This window comes from Coffea eugenioides, chromosome 1 (genome assembly GCF_003713205.1).
Source record: "Coffea eugenioides isolate CCC68of chromosome 1, Ceug_1.0, whole genome shotgun sequence".
NCBI lineage: Eukaryota > Viridiplantae > Streptophyta > Magnoliopsida > Gentianales > Rubiaceae > Coffea > Coffea eugenioides.
In genome coordinates this window covers 42,212,551-42,238,292 of record NC_040035.1, presented here as the reverse complement: position 1 = coordinate 42,238,292, position 25,742 = coordinate 42,212,551, and the positions used below count along the sequence as shown (strand labels likewise).

The 25,742-nt window shown below is 32.3% G+C and overlaps 1 pseudogene; it reads right to left on the bottom strand.

Moving 5' to 3' along the window:
- Positions 1–17,065: 17,065 nt before the first annotated feature.
- Positions 17,066–24,202, bottom strand: LOC113773021 (annotated as a pseudogene).
- Positions 24,203–25,742: the final 1,540 nt, after the last annotated feature.

The following is a 25,742-nucleotide window of genomic DNA, read 5'->3' as shown; positions in this document are numbered from 1 at the left end:
AGAATTATTTTTTATTTGGTACTTTCTTGTTGTTTTGCATCCTCCATTTTGTTTCTACTTTGCAAGTCGGCAAAGATTGTAAAACATTTTATATATGTTTAGATGATAATCTGTTGGTTGTGCAGATAAAGTATCTTATTAGTTTAATTTCTAGTAAAAAAATTGACAAAGCATCCTATTCTATGTGCTTAAATGTATTTTGGAATTATATATATATATATATATATATATGGTAGTTTAAAGACAAAGTTGCTGCACCAATAATGTTAGGATCTTTGGCAAATGGGAGCAATAACGTATCCATAAATTGATAAAGAGAAGTTCACATTAACATTATATGTTTATATTGAGTTTTTGGCTTTAAATTTTTTAAAGTTATTTTTTTTAGTAGAGTCCTGTTTAATTTTATATTTTAATATCTTTGAAACAATTGTACCTTGGAAGAACCATGCACGAATGAACTTGTTAATTATCACATTAGCAGTCGATTTTAGCTGCAGAAGTTAAGATTCGAACTTAATTACGCTACCAGTCCAATATTAAATAAGTTTATTAGTAAAATGTTTGCTAATTTAATCAAGTGATACTGTGTTCGCCACAGAATTTTGCATGTATGGGGATATGACGTTTTGCTTTAGCATTCCTTGTAATTCTTCTCAAGCGCTTGGGTATGAAGAACAAGTCCTCATGTAGGCAAAGTAATTAAATCGGCTCGGCCTGATGGTTGAATTAGTCGATCCGATGATGACCTGGCCATTAGGTCAAGTCGGGTATTTAGTTTGACCATATAAGATATAGACCTGATTAAATCCATTTGACCCGTTAGTTCAACTGGAATCCGCCGAGTTTTCCAATTGATCCTAATTTTTTTTTTCAATTGTGGGTCTTTATTTTTTGAAACAAAATGTATATACACTTTTGACAAAATGTATACATTGGATCTCCATCTAAATATATATAAGACTTTACCACTTGTTTTGTTTTGTTTGATAACTAAAATTTTTTTAAAAAAAACTTGTTTACTTTTTTATTATACAATTAATCCTTTTAACTTTCAAACTAAAAATATTTGAGTCGTTAGAAAATTATTTTATTTTAAAAATAAAATAGTGAAAACATAATGCTATATTTTTTTTTAAAACAAGTGACACAATTTTATTTTATATTTGACTATATTATTTATTTATGTAAAAGTATGATAAATGAAATTAAATATTCTATTAATATCGATATATTCATTATATATCTTTCTAAGTACAATAATTACTATCTAAAAATATTTTATTAGATAGTTATGTATATTAAAATTATTATTTATATTTATAAATATTAAATTAATACGCATCGGTTAAACCAGTAACCTATTGGTTGAACCAATGATCCATTAATTCGATCCTTCTGTCGGGTTCCTTTCCAGGGCAAGTTTAATAACTATGCATGTATGTTACTACTTAGAAAAAGAAAATGTAAACTTGAAGTGGGGACAACGTGCATGCCCATGATGAATTTGTCAATTCTTGTAAATATGAAAGGAACTCTTTTTTACGTTTGCCCTAATTAATCAAAGTTTGCGACAAATGCTATCAAGGTAGGGATGTGAAATGATTGACTGCGCACGTCTCACATTATAATGATGTGTTGATCAAACGCAAAGAAACCGGTACTTTTCGGTTTTGACTCCTTCTAGCTCTTTGCTGAATCTTAATTATGCTGTGGAAAAATTCGCATTTGGCGGAGAACTTCAAACATTGAAAGTTTCTTAAACGAAGAATCTAGGTACGTTTATCAGGTCAAGAACTGAACTTCAAAGCTAAATACTGATTAACATCTCAGCCCCCATTTCATAATGCATTTGGTCAAAACATGGATCTGCAGCAGATTATACAGTACTAATTGGTGGGTCTATTCCTAGCATGAAATGCATGTTCGAAAGCGTATCATTCTTTGATACAATGCAGGGGGACATATGGAAGGGATTGACGCTAGTCAAAACCTGCCATTTGGTTTGAGATCTAGAAAAGGCAAAAATAGTTAACCGTTGTCTAAGTCTTACCTTTTCTTTATTTCTGATGAGATTTTTTTTTTCTTGATGAGATTTCTGATGGGATTAACTCTTAAGGTGCATTTGATAAAATTAAAATCTAAAATCTGAATCCATTAAATTAGTGAATTGTTAAATACTAAATTTGATACATTTGTATATATATCACGTTAAATGATGAATAAATAACTTAACATTAATTTTTTGGAGCAAATTTTACCTAGTAAATTTAATACCATTTAATGAATTTAAATGTTTTTATTTTGGTTATCAAACGTGTCTGAGTATATCAAGATATAAATTCATTAAATTTAAATACTGAATTGGATTATCAAATATGGTTTTAATCTCTTACACTTTTGAACAAATATCCAGTGTGAAATACCCAACCCCTACGTACATTTATACGACAATGTTATTCATCTACATATTCTGATGGAACAATGAAACCAAAGCATAAACCCGTACCAAGACTTGCTGTTTATACTCCTTCCCATCCATCTTATTTGTCATCGTACTTTTTTTTTAATTTTAATCCATTCCAAAATATTTGTCATGATTTGAGAAGTAAAAAAAAAAAACCAATTACTTCCAAATGAAGAAGCTTGTTGTTACAAATCATCGATAAACTTTGATTGGCAAGAATATGTGCAAAGACTTTCTTTTGCAAGTAATTAAGTTGCATTTAAAGTTTGATTTTCTCGAACTACGTATAGAATTGACCACGATGTATAAAATACAGTATTGAACATGATGTATAAAATAGATGTAAGGATCCCACATAGCAAACTTTTGGTAAATTTTATCAACTCTCTTTCTAGATGACAAGGAGGATGGAGAAACGTTCGAAACCATATTTTGCATGTTTTCCCCTTTTTTTCTCCAAATTTCATATGCTAGGTTTGAAAAGCAAGAGGAGTAGCCTGATTCTTGTGATAACAATACTTTTCATAGATAATCGTGGAGAGCCATCAACCACGTAAACTTCCCCTCCCAAAAGTTGCCTCACATTCTTAAATGTAATTGCTTTTTAGATCTAGTCGTAAGCACCAAGATGATACCAAACTAGCAACCACAAAACAATAGTATCAGTCATGCAAATTTGCACATTATTTCTGATGATTTAGTCCTTCATATACATCAAAACCAAAGCGGGCGTCTACTTACCACTCTTAATAAATAATTATACCATGTTATTGTACCTCTTTTTTTTAAAAACCAGTATTGTCCATAGATGTTACATCATTAACCTTAATAAAATTGAGAAAAAAGCATAATAAAATTTTTTTTCCCGTTCTTTTCAAAGTCCCACACCACCATCTAAACGTACTTGTCATGGTGATCAATTTTTTAAAAAGAATTAGTTGGTAGAATTCTCTTTTATCTAGAAATCAAATCAATAGAGCTCTCTTAGATGCGTGTAATTCATATTAACCCGAGACGTAATTCTCCTTTAAATTTCCCCTCCACAGGCAGATTTCTCGGATTGTCTAGAAAACTTTTAGTCTGAAAAACAACTTAGAAATGGGCATGTGAGGTAAATGGCTTCATTCATGCATATGGGGTAAGCGATATAATCTGTTTCCAATGCTCAGTAACTTCATCAAATTAAGCCATTGCTATTTTCGAATCATCCTGTCCAGTTGCCTGTTCTCCGCAATCAAAAATTGGTGGGTAGCATTTTAGCAAGGTTTCTTCACACGCGCAAAATATGGCAATATCATGTTTGGTGGTGCAATTCAATCTTAGCTTGTGGTGTTGGAGCTTTGAACGTTTCATGAGATGTCTATAAAAAATCTTGGGTTTTCATGAGATGTCATGCCCAAAAAACTTTTCTTGGGCTCTTGACAAAAGAAACATGTTATGATGAGTTTCGCTCACGGAAAATGCTGCTAATCTGTAACTCTGCGTTTGCATTAAATTTTGAAACATACAACACCTGTTGGAACAACGTTTATGTTTAAATGAACGAGATGACATACTTATTTCATCTTTGGACTGTGTCAGCAAAAGGGTTCTCCATCAACACGATTTGGGGTATGAGTCCTCATTTTCTATTACTGGAGTGGAAAAATGACACGTTAACAGACGATGCAGTCTCGTGTGATCAGATTCGTACAAGCCAGTGTTTCCTGGACCATCTCAATTGATAATTATAAACGAGATTACCTTCACACGAAAAGATTTCTGGGGACCATTGCAACTAATACTAACAAGAAGAGCTGATACGTAAACAAATGAGATTCCTGAGGGGGTCACTTAATTGAGTTATAATGCGTTTTTGCACTACGTGCTTGAAAGGAAAGACATTTAAAAAAAAAAAGAGTATAAAATACACTCTACCCCTCTGTAGTTTAATGCTTTTTCACATAACTCCCCTATGATTTCAAAAGTTATACATAATCCCCTCATGATTTAGATTAAAGTGTCAAAATGATGCAATTTGCATTCTATAATGGAGTCAACTAAAATATCAAAAGTATTCTAATATAAAGTTAAAAATTATTTATTAACTACGGAGGGTTATGTATATATTTTGAAAACTATAAGGGGGTTATAGTAAAGTACTAAATCATAAGGAAGTTATATAGTAAAATATAAAATTATACAGTATTAGAGTATCATGCATATTATATTTATATCATTTGGTCAATTCAATCATTTCAATTTTTAAACAAGGGTAATTTCGACATTTTTATGTGTTTCGTTACAAATGATTATTTCAGTCACTTTGATTTTAATTCAAACTATGAGAGGATTATATATAATTTTTTAAACTATAAGAGAGCTATGTGAAAAATTACTAGACCACAGGGGTGTAAAGTGTATTTTACCCAAAAAAAAAAAAAAAAAAGATGATGCCAGCAGCCCTTGTAAATGTGTGGCACCGCTTTTTTGGTAACGCTTGAGAAATATTTACCTAAAAACATATAACTATTTAGTTGTCAGATGGAAGTTGGTAATACATTCCAATCTCTAGCAAGCAAAAAAAAAAAAAAAAAAATTACCCAATGTTAAGTTATTGCAGAGATCACTCATTTACCTGTACGTATGTTACATCAGAAGAAACAAAAATAAAGCTAGACTGTTGCCTAATGATGCCTAATGGACGTGTGTGTAAAGTTTAGAGTGCAAAACTCGAAGTACAAAATTAACGGTACAACGAAGAATCAACTCCCGCATTTATTTGCATGGCATAGACTATAATGAAGAAACCAGTTTACTACTCAAAAAATAGACTATGAATTTAGGGATAGAAGTCATATTTTCACATCTTACATAAAAAAATAAAAATATATTTTCATATCTTGAATAGGGTTTATACCTTTACAAATCAGGATTGATGTTGCACCATCTTTTTCCAACTTTGACACCCGTTCTACACAAAGTCCACAGACAGCCATCCCGTGTGCATCTTTTTTTCCAATGGGAAAGATAAACCAATGGGGAGAAAAATCAAGATGAATTTCCACGTCTCGATGTCGGGAAACAGTAGAGAACAAGTCGAGTTCCTTTCATAGTGTTGTTGGGATTGGATGTACAACGAAGCATTAGGTGCACAATTTGGAAACATGTTTTGCACGTTTTAAATGAGATATTGTCAGCTGCTAGTCGTAGATGTTGACAACTAGACTAGCTAGGACTATGATTGTGATACTATAATACAATGAATTGAAGTGGATGTGACGTATGTGGGACTAGTGAAAATTCCTTTGCTTGGCCAGGGAGAGTTGTGGCTGTGGTCAGGGACGGAGCCAGAAATTTATTTTTGGGGGGCTGAAGTGTATTAAAAAAATTTTTTTGTGACGAAATAAATATATTTAATAAGTAAAATTTAGAATCAATAATTATAAAAATAATAAAAACATATAATTATACATACCCAAAAATTTGTTATTGATTAACACTTGAAGTATTGGTAGTTGTTGCACTCGAATAACGAAGAGGAGGCAATTGCATTCTGCGAGTCTTCATCCGTTGAAAACGCTGCAATATTTGCTCATTTTCAATTGTTGCAAAAATATCCTTCTCGATATATACAACCAGACAGTCATTCAACTTGCGTGTTGTATTACAATGGATCAAGAAAAGTACTACTCATTCAACCGTCGCCACAAACAATTGCTTGTTCATTTGTTCCTTCAGATTTTATTTTTAGCACGTTACCATCAAGTCCAAGAATTCAACTAGAAAATATTTGGGCCTGCAAGTGAAGCTGGTGGATCAATAATAATATGTATATTGCACAAACCCAATGGAAAAGCTACAAGAAGCAAAGTCAAAAGTTGCTACGAAGCTAAGTCCCATCATGCCCAAATTGATTCCTGCTGCTTCTGCTAAGATCCGGGTCGTGCCCCGGGACATAAGTTTTTGCGTTAGAAGATCGTAACAGAGAAGGATATCTTTTTTGTCTCGTTCATAAGGCGAAATGGTTAAAAATCTAGGAGTGTGCAGCAAAAGATTCTTCTGACGGGTTTGCGCAACATATAGAGCCTATCCAATCCAAAACCATCCGCTGATTTTTGAAGGAGGTTTACAGAGAGCAAAGCTGGCCTGGGGCTCCATTCTAAATTAATGGGGCCCGGCGGCCTTCAATGCTGTAACTAATTGTTTAGAGTTCAATGTTGATGGTCCAGAGGTACAGCGCTCTCTCTGGGACTGGGACTGGGACTGGGAGATCGAGGGTTACCAATCCAGAGGCTTCTTCAAAATGAAACTGGACTTCCTCTGTGTCATCTGTGATTCTTTTGGGTCTGACTGATGAATAGGCTCCAAAAGTACCACATCCCCGTGCTTTGACGCATATGTTCTTTCCATAACCCACTTCTTTGACCGCTCCACCTGAATTGAACATCCTGATGAGGCCTATAGGAGCGAATCGAGAACCATTTGATGTTTCCTTGACAGGAACAACCGTGAAAACCTCGTACTCCCGTGCCATCAGTGTAATTGGCAGAGCAGCATTGCTTGGAAGGTAGACTAGATGTAGGGGTTTTTCCGGCGGCTTGGGGGGGCTTAAGCCCCCACCAGCCCCCCTTAAATCCGTGGCTGGCTGTGGTTGTTGGATAGCAGTAGAGTCAGGAAAGGCATCATGAACCCTCGTATGTGACATATTACATGTTATGTCGCATAAATATTCTGTCAAAATATCGTAAAATTGTTTCTGTAATATTCTACATATCACATCACCTATCTATATATATTGACGGTACATACGCGATCACTTTGTTGGATCCGTAATACATATGTAAAAGTTAAATTTTTAATTCAAATTTTGCATAGTTATTATTCATTTAACGTATATTATTAATATACAAAAAATTAATTCAAAAAATAGTAGTATCATATTGTCTATCTAAAAAATAGAATACATAGAGTTTGAGCATCGGTGAAAGTTATACACTTTGAATTAGTAATTTATGAGTTTACGTTAGCTGTGTTACTAAATATATATAGGGTAACTATATGTAAATTTCCACCAATCCATGTTTTCAAAACTTTTTCATATATGCGATTTGCAATTGGGTGCCTGGTAGAGAAATTTATCACGTTTACGTTGAGAAATTATCTCTTCTAATAACCATGTGTGCAGTAAATTACCAACAAGAAGTTATATTTTAAGACGAAAAGGAAAAAGAAAAATGCAGCAAGCCTGCATCTATTCTAAGTTTTTAACTTAACCGATTCCATACTTTTATTTGAGGGTAACCCAACTGAGCTTACAGGGAAAAGCAAGCCTAGAGTACTTCTTGTCTAAATTTCTGGGATTGAAATAGCAGGGGTTGGTAATTAAACTCCTCAGTCGTCTGCTAAAAGAGTTTTAGATGCTTTACTTGGCAATTGTTGATGCCAGTTGGTAGATTATATTGGCTTGCCTATGTGAAAAAAAAATATTCGACTGATTCCTTCATTTTAGATTATATTGGCATTGCCAATGTGAAAAAAAATTTGACTGATTGCTTCATTTTAAAGATTTTAATACAAAATTACCTAAAAGATTAGAAGCTAGACATTCTTGCAGAAATTTAGGGGCTATTGCGGCTATTTAACATTTTTTTTCATATAAACATGTTTAACTCTGTGTTTAGTAACACAACACAAATGCGAAAAGACTCGTAATTAATTTGTGATTTTTGGTTGAAGAGAAACTGTAAAACCCGGTTTGATTACTCAATTTATCATTTAAAATTAATAGATTCAAATTGTAACATATTCAAATGTGTTAATAACAAAAAATAGAATATCTTAATTAATTAAGTGAATCGATTCAGATCTTAATATATTCAAACGTGTTTGATAACTAAAAATAGAGCATCTTAATTAATTAAGTGACTCTTAATTGTGTAGGCAAAATTTAAAAAAATAAGTGATAATTTATTCACTTGTCACTTATTACAGAATGCGCTCAAAATGTTAGGAAATCAATGTTTACAATTCAACAATCTAATGAATTCAGATTTCAATTTTCAGACTTCAATTTTATAAGACACAACCTAAATCTCGCTCAAAAAAAAAACCAAAAAGAGAAAGACTTCAAGAGTCAATCCCCAAGATAAGAATACTATCCAAAATTGAGCTGGATAAGGGAGACTCGTTCTAGGCAGTAGTTATGCCGCCGTGCAGATAAAGGTTATCTAATCAATTTGGACTTTGTTAGCTTAAACCATTGGGCTTTATGCTGCCACATGCAACTACCAGACAAAATTGAACACGGCTTGCATGTCGGCCACATAATTTGCTCTTGCCTAGTTGGTTTTTCCATGTGTAACTTTTCTTTGCACTTACATTTATGTAACAAAGAAAAAGGGAAAAAAAATTACATAAGACCAAGACTGTAAGTGGAATAAAATTATCTTCTAGATCCAATACTAAAGTTTAGAAAATGAAACCTAGATAAAAGAAAATTGAAACTTTGACCACCCCACAAAAGAAAAAAGTAAAAAGAAAAAATGAAAAGTGAAAAACTGTTCATATTTTGCAGTAAAAGAATTACAAGAAAACGAATTAGATTTAAAAAAAGACTACCTATGGTAAACTAATTCTACTATTTGACTTCGAATTTTGAAGGAATTTAATTTTCATCTGCCATAGACGCAAGCTCTAAAGGGGCTTCCCTGCCTAGCGTTTTGTACAAATAACTACTGGCCCGTTTGAATTTATCTTTAACTTTTCAAATGAGAAAACTTCCAATCCCACCTTCTGCTGATAATGCAGTTCCCATTGATTGCATGAAAACAGACTTTTGAACTTGCAATACAATTCATGGACCACAAAACAATTGTCAAGGTAAAATAAAATTAGAATGCATGGCTTCGGAAAAAAAAAAGGAAAAAGGAATGCATTACTTCTTTATTTAGTGAAAATTAAGACCAGGAATGGGTACTAAATTAAGGATCAGGGCCTATAGACACTACTATAATAGATGTGGATACTGATATAATAATTGTACACACTAACACAGTAAGGTCAAAAAACACAATAAATTTTTTCTCTCATTGAAATTTGTATCTAAAAATTTTATTATGTTTATACATGTTGGTATATTAGTATATATATTTTATTATAATAGTGTTTACATCCCTTGAATTAGAGTCTGTACTGTACCCTGTTGTCACTAGAGAACGTTGATCCCTATATTAATGACATAACGGGAGTCAAATTTTGATATACTTAAAAGAAAAATGTGCTATACCATTAGGCTAAACTTTGCTACATCCTTGTAATTAAGAAAGTAATATGTAAAAGCCAATGAGGTTTGTATAAGTTCTACCGTCTTAAATTGCCACAAATCCACAGCCAAAATGGACCAAGTCCATACACTGAAACTTAAAACCCAATTAATGTCCAAGTTCTGCAGTTTCTACGTGTTCGACAACATGAGATTGTACTCAATATTGCAGTATTAAACCCAGCCCGGCCGGCGGTTAAATCGGTCAAACCGATGGACCGACCATGGAATTGGGCAGGTTTAGCAATTGGATCGAAGTTGCAGATGACTCGCTTTAAACTGTTTGATCCGGACAATCGAATCGCTAACCCGCTAAACCTAGCGGTCTTAATTTGAAAATTTTTCTGAAATTACTTTTTTGCCCAATTTTTTAATTTGACCTACCGCATCAACTGGGCATTGTCTTCTTTTTGACAATTAGATGAGAAAAATTGAAAATGGATTTGGGAATTAGGATTTCTTTCTTTCTTTGACATTTAGATCTATCATTTATATTTGTGTATGGTATCAATATGAATTAATGAACTAAGGAACACGTATGGGTATGACTTGTGTCTATGAACTATGAAATATGAATAGATTATGGCTTGTTAACATTTAAGAATTTTTGTACTTATATTATAATTTATATGTTTATTTAATTATATTATATATTTTTTTATTATGTAATGTGACTTGACGGTGACTCGTCGGTTGAACCACTGACTAGCCAATTCGGTCCTCTGCCGGGTTGATGCTCGGGTTGGTTTTAATAACTATGGTATATTGAGCATCCTCCATGCATATCATATTTTCACGAGGGTGAATTCAAGAATAAAGATACTCACATTATCTCAATACATAAGTAAAGCATCCTCACAAACTTTTTCTACATAGGATTAGTGAAATTTTAAGTTTAACTATCCGAAAAAACAGAACGCAAAAAAATAAAAAAATGGCCCCTCATCCTTTAAAGAAAATAAGAGAAACGACATAGAGAAAAATTGATTTTGCAACAAAATATTACTGAATTTCATTTATCACAAAACTGGGCCGATACATCCCGTTCAGCCTTTTAACTATATATAAGGCCAAGCCTCAAGCTAACAAGAGTTCGGCCTAGAATGAAGAGCCCAATTAGAAACAATTCGTGCTTGACCTTCTTTAGGTGTTTATTATAAACTGCAATAAACTTTAATTAATGCTGACATAAAAATTAGTCTTGTATTGTACGTAAATTTACTAAAATAAGTGCATAAATATTTGACTGTATTGAGATGTCTTTACAGCTTAAAAAATCTTATATCCTACACATCATTGTTACACGAGGAAAAAATGACAATTTCCAGGTCGAGTAATCAATAAATATTAATCGAGAATAAGAAGAAAAAATCGATGACAGATCTGACTTGCAAATATCTAATCACGTTATATACATGGTTCGCAATATCGGCTGAGTCGTAAGCGGAATGAAAGGGAGCGGTACGATATCGATCCCCGAATTGCGAATATTATCATATCTGTGACGACTAGATCTGACTCGGCCGATATTAGCCGATTCGAATCCATGATACATGATATCAGCCGATATATCCGAGTCAACTCGGAGTCGATTAGGATATTTTTTTAAATTGTGCATTTTTTGGTATTTTCTAATTTTCATAATTTTTTCAAAATTTTTTAAAACTTTCAAGTGCTATAATATACGTATCACCCGATATTCAACCGATATGCCGCGACAGATGTGGAACAACCAATACCGCGACCGCGACCCGGGATGGCGATCCATGGTTATATATGAATGTCAAATTGAGACTCTCGCATCGAATAAAAAAAACCATTTTTCTGAAACAAGAACTAATATGGGCAAGAAAATAACTAGTCAAAAACAAAGGGAAAATATTGTTGCCCTTTGCTTGATAAACAAGGCAAGACATATTAGTGAAAGGTTAGGAACCAACCTTCAAGAGTAGTAAGTAGCGAATAGTAATGTATTTATTGAAGCTTGTCAATACTTTAATCCTTTTTACCATTACAGGCTTTCCATGATCATTTACCCAAGGATTCTTGATGAAATAAGAGTAGACTATATCGTGAATATCAGCATATTTGAGGAGAAAATTCTAAAACTATATATTATGAAAAAAAAAAGTTTTCTATTTGAGAGGTTGTTTGTGTTGGGGATTCTAAGAATAGGTAGTTCGCATTTGCCGAATGCTAGCTCACTGTGCTCGCATTCGGCAAATGCGATTTATTATTAAATTTCTGATTTTGCAAAAATCTAAAAATAAAAAAATTTGCTTCAGACCTCGCATTTGACAAATGCGAGGTCAGGCAAACATATGCGAGAATGAATTTTGCTTTAGACCTTTTGGTTTTTTAATATTAATAAATTCAAGCTCATCATTATTTTTTGTTTTTTATAAATTCAAGCAAATTGTTTTTGTTTTTCTTTTGAGTGTGGGTTTTGCTTTTTATTTTATAAAATTATGGAGAATAAATTTTTAGGTCATTATCCATTGATCTTGAATTTCACATACAACCCCTCAATATGATCTAATATCATAATCGGATAAGTCGCGTTTTCTTCAGGTTCATTGCAGAAATGAAAATGCGACTTCACAAAACGCAACTTTAAGTTGCGTTTTACTAAGTCGCGTTTTCTTGCATCAATGAAAACGCGACTTTACAAAAAGCAACTTGAAGTCGCGTTTTCTCCACTTGTGTTGCTAAGTCGCGTTTTCTTCACTTTCCTTGCTAAGTCGCGATTAGCACTCCAATCGAGGCTAATTTGGTTTTGGGCTTAGTCTTGATTGATTATTTTATCTGCAAGAACTATATTCTGATTTTGAATAATTAAATTTTGTAGTATTGTCGTACAACTTTTTATGTTCAAATTATAGATTTTTTTCACAAATCTATAATTAAAAAGAAAAAGGATTTATTCCCTCTATGATAAATGTCAATTCGAAAACAAAAATGATTGTGAGCTCCTAAATAAAAAAGTTAGCAATTTTTTAATGTAGTTTTCTATGAATTCGCATTTATCAAATGCGAGATCCAAAATATTTACTCCTCGCACTTAATGAATGCCTAAACAATTATTCTTAAAAAAATAAGATTTTACTAAAGATTGCTTTTAGTAAATGAGAGATCTGCAAAACAAATATTGTGCGAAATTTAATTCTCTAGGAGCTCGCGTTTAGTACTCTAAGAAAACAAATCTTTTTTAAATTTAATTTTGTAGAAGCTCGCTAGAAGAAAACAAATATTATTTAATTTTAACTTTTTTAGGAGCTCGCATTTAGTAAATGACAATATGCGAAGTGGTCAAAAAGAGCAAAATGATCGCAGTTACAATAAATATTTAAAAAATAATTATTTTCTCGGACGGAACAAATATTTTTCATATCATGATAGCTCTAACATAAAAAAAAAAAAAATTTACTTCTCACGTTTAGCAAATTGACTTCCACAAAAGTTCCTTTCAAAGTTCCACTCTTTTGAGCAAATTTGCGAGGTCTGGTTTTTTTTTTTTTTTTTGACTTTGTGGGTCTCGCATTTGCTGAATGTGAAGTCCCCTTGGACAGAATTCCATACTAAAAATGCCCCCTTTGTAGAAATTTTTTGAAATTCATCATAAATTTGGAATTTTCTCCATATTTGAGAGGGTTTCTTAGGGAAAAACCATCATGATTGATTTGCATGGACCACAATCGCAACAAGGATGCAGTTCACCACCATATATATCGCCTGGTATCTGTGGGAAATTTTGAAGATCCATCATGCAATTCAATTAGTAGACTGCATCAGAATTTCATGGAGCAGTGGGTTTTTTTTGAAAAAAAAAAGAAGGTAAAAAAGAAAGTGAAGAAAGCAAGGAATATATGTCCCAATGAATTAGTCTGGTGACAAAATTTACTGGTCATGACCTACCAAATCTTGTATTGATTTTGGATCCCCGAGAAAACATTTCAGTTTTCCTTTACCATAAGCAACAAGATGGCTATCCAGAGACCTATCAGGGGAATTCAACTGGACATAGTTAATTCAGGATAAAAGGTACATACAAATGCATAGACCTTATGTACAAGTTTGTGGTGACTCTTCATCCAAGCACTTGCAGACAGATTTTAATTGTGTACTTATTTTGGAGCCATTTTTTTTCCTTTAATTTTAGTCTTTAAGAAATTACTAAAAAAAAAAAAAAAGCAAAGAGGTCACCACAAAATTTCTCAAGAAAAGTGCATTACATTTCCAATTTGACTAATTATTTCCTACATCAAAGTATGCTGCTTTCCGTGTTTCTAAATTTGCTAATACACTTGAGATTTAAACATACTAATGGGTCTGTTTGACTGGTCTATTTTTGCATGTTTTTAAAATAATAATAATAATAAAACTTGTTTAGAATACCATCTACAGTTTCACTCAAAAACGCCCACTAGTTTTATAAAAAAATATAAAACAATCGAATAAGGTACAAGCGGTAGAGGTGGGTACTGATACTGAGTGATGAAGGTTGCCGGTGATGGGTGGTAAAATTTTTTCTAGAACAGTTACAATAAGCAACAGCAAATTTTTAGATAAATACCCAAAAAAACGTACCATCCAAATGGGTCCATATTTTCTAAAGTTCCAAGATATCAAAATTGCATTTACCATCCCATCATCTACAACATTGTTAAGACATTCTTGATGGCAACAAATGGTTCACATATGAAAAAGTACAAGAGGTCTAAAGGAATGAGCTAATTAAATCCATACTCTCCACATCTTTTTTACAATGTATATATAGTGTGATTAAAGCTAAAGCATGACAATGACGAATATAAACAGGCGAGGGAATCTGAGTAAAATGAGCTATAATGTCGGTGCGCAATTTGATTGAAAAACTTTTTTGCATCAATCTAATTAATCAACTGCAATAGATAAATAGCAAAGAGTGTTACCTACTCCCTTCAATCCAACCAGGAAAAGGGCTCTTTGAAAGTACTAGTGACAATTATATTGTTGGACGTACAATGACCCCCTTGAGTTTTTCATCGAATTGCTCAAAAAGCATCTCTCCCATTGCCTTGGAGAAAAAGTACGTGTTTGGCCAACCATGCAACCTTGCCCTGGAGAACGGTGGCGGATTTAAGGTGGGGACAGTGGGGCCCTTTAAATTCTTATAGTACACATAAAATTTTAATATAATTTCAAGTGTATCTCCGGAGTTTTCTTATGAACTAATGATATTCTAAGTTGGTTCATGAACTAATATTCTAAAAGGATACGTGGGCCACAAAATTCCATTTGAAATAAGTTAAAAAAAGACTTTTTATTTTAATTTGTTGGTGAATATTTTTTTGCTTAAAAAAATTAGAAAAAGAGTAGGTAAAAAATTTTAGTATTTCTTTTATCCCTACTGAGAATTTTTTCTAGCTCCGCCGTTGCTAGAGAATTTTCTAATTGAAACTCATTCTCTTTAAGTCGGCATTTTCACCTTTTAAGACCCATTTATTATACTAATTTGACAAGGATTCATCATTCAAGGAACAAGACGGGAACTTAAAAATGAGGCTGTACTTAATTAAACCGTGGATAACCCATCCATCATTCATACTGTAATTTCCTTGGGCCAAATGGAGGTGTCATTTAAGATTCATATATTAATTGTGGCCATGCCAAATAATTGTAGTGTCAATCCAAGTGATCTGACCCCAGTTAACCTAATCCTTAATTAAGGCATAACAAATCCAGTCCAATCTATTGAAAATCAATATATAATTCAGCTACGTAGCAATCTTAACGCTTAATGTTGGTAAACTTCCAATCCCACCTAATCCTGTTAATTAATTGATTGCAATGAAAACAGGTTTGTGTATTTGATGTACTAAATTCAGAAAATAATTTAAGGGCATCGATAAACTATAACTTTGTAAGTACGATCGCTTCACTTGATAGATCTACTTCACTGGATTTGTCAGGCCTTGCGTAAGATAATAACTAGAGTATATGTTACATCATATTAAAGACGATGTGTTGCGTAAGATAATAACCAGAGCATATGATCATTATCACATCTATGTGTAAGAAAACAGGTGTCGAATGCTTTGTCGGTGTCCTCTTTTAATACCTATTGTCATCTATTGATAAGTGAGACAAGAAATGTGTGCTACATTAGTTCCAGGATGAGAATCGAATATATTGACACGTAACCTGGGAAAATGCGCTATACCGTTAGGCAAATATAAGCGGGTGTGTGTTATAACTTGGGATCAAAATATACTAGTTAGTTACTCCTAGAATATTAAAATATAAGCTCTACTATATTGTAATAAATGTCTAAATTGAGTCATTTATTTTTAAGTTAAAAGAAAGAAAAATTGTTTAAAATGTCCTTCAAATTTTGTCAAATAAATTTTTCCATTTTTCACTCTAAAAATATTAATTTTGTGTCCCTTACACATTAAAATTAGCAAAATTTTACCCAAATTAAGTTTCTGACTACTTTTTTGCTTGAAATCACCATATGACCTGTGTGCAGTCATTTTTTATATACAAAAAGGTTCAAATCCCACATTTTTAGAAGTAAGAATCAGTATGAATGAAAAATGAATATAATTTAGATTAGATCCTACTTTTTTAAAGGTAAAAATGATCATGGATCAGGTAATTTGTTTAACCACAAATGAAATTTAACCTTTTTGCTCCAAAAAAAAATGATTATGTATGGGTTACATGATGGATTCATGGTAACAAGTTGTCAAAACCTAAATTGGAGCTAAATTTTACGGACTTGATTTTATAAAAGATTTAAAGTTATTATTTTAAAAGTGAATGATGAAAAAATTCATTTGATAAAATGTGATGAATGTTTTGAATAATTTTTCCTTAAAAGCATGTAGAATGAACAACTTCGAACCAAGTTGATGTGGATCAATTTGACCTATGCCTACGGATCCCTGTTATTCAGGCAATATGGGGATAAGAAATCTGCTTTGCCAAAATGTGGACCAACTTAATGAACTGCAGCCAAAGAGCCAATGTACTATTTCTGCAGTTTCCAGGTGTTCAATAACAAGAGATTGTTCTCAAAATTGCAATAGATCAGAGGAAAATCATTCAAAACGTGTATCATATTTCGTCAAAGGAATTTTTCATCCCTCACTTTTAAAATATTAAAATTTTTATTGAACCTTAACTACTAAAACAATACAATGCAATTAACGTTATTTAACGTTGATATAATGAATTGTTTTGCACTTAAATTCTCTATTGTTTTGTATGTTGATTGGATACTAGAATAATATGCATCGGACAAAACAAATTTAAAACAGATGCTTGATAGCCCCAGGAATATGAATATTCATCAGATAATCCTTCCATTGGATGCTTCTTGGGTCGAAGTTAAACATTTCAGCGTCAACTTCTCCTGCCATCACTTGCAACTTCTGAGTATTGGTGTCATCAAATCTGTTAAAGGTAATTGTATTGTCAGCATCACTTGTTTATCATTGGAATTAAAAAAAAAAAAAAGATTACCAAGAAGAAAACTCGTCTACTTACACGCAACGGATCTTCTGTCTCACATCCTGTGTTACTTTCTGTCCCACTTTTTATTATATTGCTATTTCTCCTTCATAAACATCATGTTTTAATTCTTTTTTGTTTCCTTAAGATCCAATAACTATTAATTGAGTAATACACAAAATTTAACAAACTCAAAAAATCAAAATGCATAAAAAATGAGATTTTTATGAATTTTCTACTGTATTTTTTAATTTTCTATTATATATTGCTTTTTGGAAGCTGTTGTATTTATTTTTTACTCAATTAATAGTTATTAGATCTTAAGAAAATAAAAAAAAAATTTAAAACATGATATTTATGTAGAAGAAATAGCAATATAATAAAAAGTGAGACAGAGAGTAGCACAGGGTGTGAGACAGAAGATCCATTGCGCTACTTACATTACTTTTGAGAACACATATCGGCCGTACATTTCTGCCAGACGAGTAACTAAGTGTACCTTTCGCTTGGCTCCGATATATGTGGCTTCAAAATGGTGGCAAGACAAGGTGTTTGCCAGCTTCAATATCTGTAACACAATTGGAAGTTAAAAATTCAGGCAACGGTATGAAACCCGAATGAATCATGGTAGTGTCAAAAAGGTTAAATTGAGATGTATTTAAAGTTTAAAAATTCTAATACCATCAACAAGTAATGATACAAAAAAATGATAATATTCGACTCCAATACAAGTTGATTCTCCCACAGTCAACTATTTCTCCAAGAACATGAACTTCGGCTCCTATACTATTTTTTTTTTTTTGCGTAACGGCACACATCTAGTCTAACCTACTCTTATTCCTAAGGAAAAAGGGAACCTACTCTATGATATGGCCCAACTGAGTCGGGGAATTTGACGGGAACTAAACCTAGTACTAATTGATTTGATTAATGTGAAACCCGAATGAATCATGGTAGCTTGTCCAAAAGAAGGTTAAATTGAGATGTATTTAAAGTTTAAAAATTCCAATACCATAAACAAGTAATGGTACAAAAATATGACAATTTTTTACTCCAATACCAGTCGATTCCCGTACAATAAACTATTTCCCCGAGTACATGGTCGAGAACATGAACTTCGGCTCCTAGTACTAATTGATTTGATTAATGTGACATGCGAATGCCTAATACTGTGATGTGATAAGTCTACTACTGACATTACATGAATTTCGGCTAATGTCACTTCGGCTCCTAGTACTAATTGATTTGATTAATATGACGTGGGACGCCTAACACTGTTCTGGAGAGGTAACTACAAATATTCTAACCTTCTTCATAATATATATTGATTTTTTGCCTTTTCTCTGACTTAGGCATCAGAGTTGCATCGGGTATAGCCCCGCTCTATTTTTCGTGTTGTGTTGCAGGTTTTTGCCGAAGCTCCTCGTCGGCAACTTATAACACCTCGTTCACTCGCGACACTTTGGCCTCACTTGCAAATAACTAATCACAATACGTGTAGATTTTCGCTTTGAAACTCTCAATGAAAAAAGAAATAAAGAGTTTCTTATTCCAAAACCAAGAAAGAAAAAGAGAGGTAAAGTTGTTGCCTTACGTGATAAATAAGCCATGACATAATTAGTAAGCGGTTAAAACCTGACCTTCAAGAATGGTAGGTGGCGAATAGCAATGTATTTGTTGAAGCTGTCCATGCTGCTCAATACTTTACCCTTATTCACTCTTACAGCCTTTCCACGATCATTTATCCAAGGATTCTTGATGAAATAAGAGTAAAACATCTCGTGAACATCAGAAAATTTGAGAGGGTTTCTTCGGGAAGAACCGACATGATAGATATGGTGATCATACGATTGATCTGCATGGGCTACAATGGCAACAAGGATACAATTGACCACCATATCGCCTGGTATCTGTGGAAAATTTTGAAGATCATCATGCATGCAATTTAATTAGTAGCATATATCATGCATGCAGGACGGGAAATTTTAAATTTTTGGGATGGACATCAAATTCTGGAAGTCTTTAAATGGGGAATTTTATATCAGAAAACCATTTTGCAGAGGTAGAAGACCAAAAATTGCTTATTAAGTAATCCGGACATGATTAGCTAGATCAACTTTTGAAAGGTGCAATGCGTCTGGACAAAGACTAAAGCTGGTGGAAAACTAGAAAATTGGAAAGTTTTCATGGGTAATCGTTTCTGTGACAAACTGAAATATAATTCCAAAAAGAAAGTTAAGGCAGCTAGTGAGTTGATTGCCAAAATAACTCTTCTTTTGAAATATATACCCAAAGTAATCTAATTTTAAAATTTATTACCTTTATAATTCTTTTTTTTTCACATAGGTTGCATATGTGGTAGGATAGAGATAGAGGCACATACTATTTCTCTTTCCCAATTAATATCTACCCTGATTCTCTCTCTGAACCTACCCACTTTTTTTTTTCTTTATTATTTTTTGTCCTTTCGTTATTTTTCCTTGTCAAATGTGTAATTGTTAAAAGTCAATATTTATATTAACAACATCTAAAACTTCATTATTATTCCTGATATTATGAAAATATTCTCCTCGAATTTATAATTTCAAGGTAAATGAAGATTATTCTCTTGTCTTTTCTGTTGTACAGTTTTTGGAACATTCCTATGGCCTTCAAAAAATTTTGAATACTAATTGCTTTAACAAATGATTTCTCACACCGTGTGCTTGATAAAATGTCTAAGAGGAAAACTACGTAACAACATAAATTCATGCTCAATATAAACATGTTCATTTGTAGTGCCTCTCTATCACAAAATCAAATAATCTCGTATACTTGAAGCATTTTTGCACATTTATTCAACATCAATGAATGGCTTGTGTTACTTTTGAGAAACTTTAGCATTATCTTAATTGCAATAGTTTGATTACTTTTTGTAAAAGTACTTTTCAAGGAGTAGAAAGCATAACATAAACAAATATGATAACCTTGAAGTTTTTTAACTTTTTCTTATTATTGCTTATAATGTTCATTGCAATTTTTGCATTTTGCAAATTTATTTTTGAAAAAATATATGCAATAAGTTTGATACATTTAAAAAATTTGCAGAGAGCAATAATAGCAAGGTCAATAATGGTAAAATTTATTTTAAATAATTAGAAGGAAATTATCAAAGTTATGCAATTTTCTTGTGCCTCTATAATAAAACAGTTTAAATTTTTAGTTTATTGGAAACTATAAACTAGATTAAAGTTTTTCTTTCTTGTTATCCTACATGGCAATCAGGGTAATTAGGTGGCAACAATAACATCGATTTGGGAATAAAATTTGAAAGTGAATCACATTGGAAATATTTTTTAGAAAGAGTGTTATTTTGGCAAAAAACTTGCAGCTAGTAGTGTTATTTTTTCCTTTCTTTTTTTTTTTTTTGAATTTTAGATGGCTATGCAGTGTATCTCAACAATTGTAGTGAAAATTGACTGATGACTTACCAAATCCAGTATCGACTTTGGATCCCCGAGAACAAATTTCAGTTTTCCTTTACCATAAGCAACAAGAAAGCTATCGATAGTTCTATCAAGTGAATTCAGCAGGACATAGTTAGTAAAAGATAAAAAGGAACGTAAAATTAATATATGCATTGATGGATTTTGTCCATGCATGCACAGACAAAGACACATACACACACACACCCCTTATATGTACTTATTTTGAAGCAATTTTTTTCTGTTTTGTCTTTTTATCTCGAAAAAAATGAAACCTAATAAGTCACCACAAAATTTCTCTAGGAAAGGGGATAGTAATTCCAGTTTGATAAATCATTTCCTATAGACAAGTTTGTTGCAGAAAGCCCCTAAATTAGAATACCAATAAAGTACAATAGGTTTAAAGAAAAGGAATAAATCCTTAAATGCCGACAGAAATTAATTCCAAATTTTTAGTAATTAAGTCTAATATCAGTGTAAAGCATGACTATGATGAATATCAGAACGTTGACGAATCGAGTAAAACAAGTTATGATCGAAATTGATGTGTGGTTTAAAGAAATTGGAATGAAAAACTCTCATGAATCCATATAATTAATTAGCTAGCACCAAGCTAGATGGATAGCGAAGAGTATATTACCTAACCCCTTGAATCCAACCAGGAAAGGGATCCTTGAAAGTACTAGTAACAATTGTTGGTCGTACGATGACCACTTTGAGTTTTTCTTTGAATTGCTCCAAAACCATCTCTCCCATAGCCTTTGTGAAAACGTAGGTGTTTGGCCACCCATGCAACCTTGCCCTGAAGATTTTTCTAATTAAGCCTCATTCTTTGTGAGGAAACAAATGAAACTTTACCCCTTTTTTTTTTTGGTCATAAGTATCACTCTGTCAGATAAAAGAGTTAAAGACTTCTTCATTTTCCTCAAATCTGACAAAGCACATAAAATAGAAAGATTTTTTCATATAGCGAACTACTTACGGCAAGCTGCGCATTAAAGATATCCCATAAAAGTACACTTTTTTTTTTTTTTTTTACAATGATGCTTGTAACCGACAGGACACGAGTTTAATTCATCAAGAGGGTAAGTAAAAAAAAAATTAAAAAACAAATATTATAAACTTTCATAAAAAGTAAACATTCTTAGTAATGGCTTTCAAACTTCAAAGGAACAAAACAAAATCCATTGATTTAAACAAACAAAAAAACCATTGAACCAAGTAGAACTATCAAAATGAGTGACCTAGGTAACTTTTAGTGGGTCATACTCAGGTAAAGAGTATAATCTGATCAACTCATATGTACATATTTAATTAATAGGTAAAAATCAGTGAGTCATAAATGAATATGGCCTTAAATGGATGTGAAACACCTAATTATCTATTTATGACCTACTTAAAAGTATATTTTCTTTTTCTCCCACATTTTTTAAGCCAAAAAAAAAAAAAAAATCATTGATGGCTATGGAGCCAAGTTTTGAGCATTTCATAGATGTGCAAAGCGCATACATATATCTATGAGGTGAAGATATGTAAGTTCTCAAGTTATGCAACAAATTTACTAGATGAGTGAAGCCAAAAGAAATATATAGTTTTCCTATTTTAAAAAAATAAAAAACAAAGATTAGGGGAGGGTTGGGTGGTAAGGTGGAAAAAAAATTTTCAAAAAAATAAAATAAAGTAAAAAACAAATATTAAAATACAATAGCTTCAGTGCAATAAAAGCCCTTGTTTTCTTATTCTAAATTTTTCTCGGACCATGTTAATTTATTTGTTTACTTTTTTAACGGTCCATTAGAGACCATATCTAACCTTTGAATGCCCAAATCCTTCATGGCAGATCTTATTGCTTCTGTTCTTGCATTCTCATTCTGAAGTTCCCTTAGTCTTTCATCCACAAATTTCTTCTCTATATTGATATCTAAATAAGAGGAGACTCCACCAAGTGTCTCACGCATGTCAAATAGCTTTTCTGATGCCAGTCCCTCCTCCTCACTGCATACAAAAGCTACAAACAGATACAGGAAAGTCAAAAGTCTAGAGATGCATGCGAATGTTCTTTGTTAAGAAAAGGAAGATAGCAAAAACATAATTTAATTATGACCAAGATAACGTTATATTTATACATATTGAGGCCAAACAGTTACTTTTTTCCTCCGTTTTCCTTTCTCCCCAAGGAAGATAACCCGTTTGAATTGCACAGTGGAGGGAAATATTGATGTATGCGGTGCTTTAATTGCGTTAATAAGTTAAGTAATAGCTGCTTTCCAAAATACAAAGTTAAACATCTGCTGAATTCTTGTCCAGGGCAATGCATAAAACCTTTCTCACTTCTCAAAGAAATCATTTACATATACAACTGAAGGTGGAATGAGTGTTACTTATAAAGTTTCAACATCATGGCCAAGATTTTATTATTATTATCAAAGCTAGGATATGTCAAGAAGTACAATACATTGGATTAAAGTGATGCTAATTATAACCTGTGGATATGTGAAGAAGTACTTTGATGTTCACACAATTCTTGGCGAAATTCAGTATATGCAGAGCGCCAAAAACGTTAATGTCCACGGCAACATCATACCTATATAGAAGTCAAGATTATAGATGTTTTTACACAATATCAACGAAAAACATAAAGACGTTGTTTTATAAGTTTACCTTTCATCAAATCTTGTTGTCGCAGCCGAGTTAATGACTACGTCAATTTCTCTCCACATTTGTTCCCTTAATGGGCTGTTTTGAATCCCCAAATTCTCGCAAGAAATATCACCAGGGACGGCTAACCCACTTTCTCAGATATTAGGAAACTCAAGCTTGCGCCCCATTTCTCTCTTAGCACTTTGAACAGCTCGGTGTCTATAATCTATCGATGAAAAAGCAAGGTTTTCATGTTTATTCTGCATTTCTTGCTTTTTCTAGTGAGAATGACATTTTTTTTGGTAAGATTCTTTGGCCTTCACCAGCTTTTTTACTAATTATGCCATTCTAATATGAATATCTTTTCTCCGTAGCAAGAATGCCCGCTTTCATAAAACGAGTATTTGGGTGGTAATTGAACTCTGATTTCAATCTACATCATACTATAGTTGGGGTGATAAGTTTCATATACCTCTTGGTATAACCTTTGTGAACAGGATTTGGAATTGCTAGGTCGCATTAGCAAAAACAGCTTTTTGACACTTGGTTGGATTCCTAGTATCTTCTCCACGAAAACTACAAATCATCCAAAAAAAAAAAAAAACAACAACAACAACGTTAAAAGAACTCAAATGTAATCTACTGTCTTTGGTACTTGAAAAAGTAAACGATCTCTAGTTATTTCATGTATACAAATTGCACAATATAAGCCAGGGATGCATAAAGGAAAAGAAAAACAGTGAGAGGAGTACTCTTAGCAAGAAAGCCAGTGGCACCAGTGATGAAAATGGTTTTCCCCTCAAAAAACTGGGCGATTTTATCTATTTCCATCTAGAGATGAAGATAAACGGTGTATCCTTCCTTTTCGGATGGTTTTCTTTTATTCAGAAGAATGAGGGAAATGCTTTCTTGCCTGTTTGCATCTTTCTTTATTCGCCTATATATAAGTAGGGAAAAAGGTTAAGTTAGGTTTAGCTCACTTGTCGACCGACAATGTATATTTAGCTAATACCCCAATTTTTTTTAATATCGTCTAATTCGTTTACTATCAATTTTCTGACATTTAATTAGTATGCTATCATGAATACATCACATGAGAATACAAGTGGACTTGCAGAGCAAGCCTACATATGTAATTTCTCATCCATAAACAAAAAGTGAGGAAGAACCAAATAACTTAGGATCTGTTTGATAACATAAAAAAGTGCTGAAACTGACCTTTTTCAGACATTCAGATGTTTTGAGTGTTTGAAAAATAAAAATTCATCTGCTGAACTTGTTAAACAGTGCTGAACTTGTGTGTATTTTTTTCAGCACAAAAATCCTAACTGAATGCTTAATTCTGATAAAAATCAATAGAATTACTTCAACTACCTTATTTTATCTACCAAATCTACCCTTGTTTGTTAATTATGTTCAAAATTCTTATCTAATTAAAGAATCTGGTATTCTCTATTTAACGATTTTTTGTTTCTCTTTTATCTCTTTTTAATGACTTTCACATCTTCTCTATACTCCTCATATAATATATTTCATCTTTTATATTAATTTGATTTAAAAATAAATATTGTCATTTTTACACCCAACAAATTTAAACTAATTAAATCATAGGTTCTATTTCTTTTTTGAATGAAAAAATATAAGGGTAAAATTGTCAAATTAAACTTATTAAGCATTCGGTTATAAATATTTATCAAACAGTATAAATAAGTTTAGCATTAAAATTCAGACATTTATATATTTCTTTTCAGTACTTAAAATTTAGCAAATTAATTGTTTCAGTATTCAGAATTAAGAATTCAGACTTCAGAATTCAGATTCAGTTTTATCAAACGAAACCCTTAGATTTGACAAATTTGATTACGTTGCAAAGTACAAAATAATGTATTATTATGATGGTGAATAGGCATGTCAATGGGTCGGGTCTTACCCAAATCCAATCCAGGTCCAATATATTTGGGTAGGGTTTGGATTTAATTTCTCAAATCCAAATCCTACCCAGACCCAGACCCTATGAGAGAGTCGTGGGTCTGGGTAGGGTCTGGTTTTCTAGAATCCATATCCAAATCCAAACCCATACCAGATCTTACCCAAACCCATATATTAAATTAATTAATATATATTAGAAAATTTATAAAATAATATAATATCTTATGGCTATTAGATCAAATACAGTAAGATTTTATGGCATCAGAATCTGCAATTAATGTTAGTGGTTGGATGATTAATAATGAGACTCGTGCCAAATTGCTTCTAAATGTGGTTGAAACATTAGTGACTACTGATAATTGGATTGAATCAAAGAAAAAATGAGTAAGTGTTTATAAATCTTCTTATGCTATTATTTATTTGCCATCGGTCCTTAATCAAA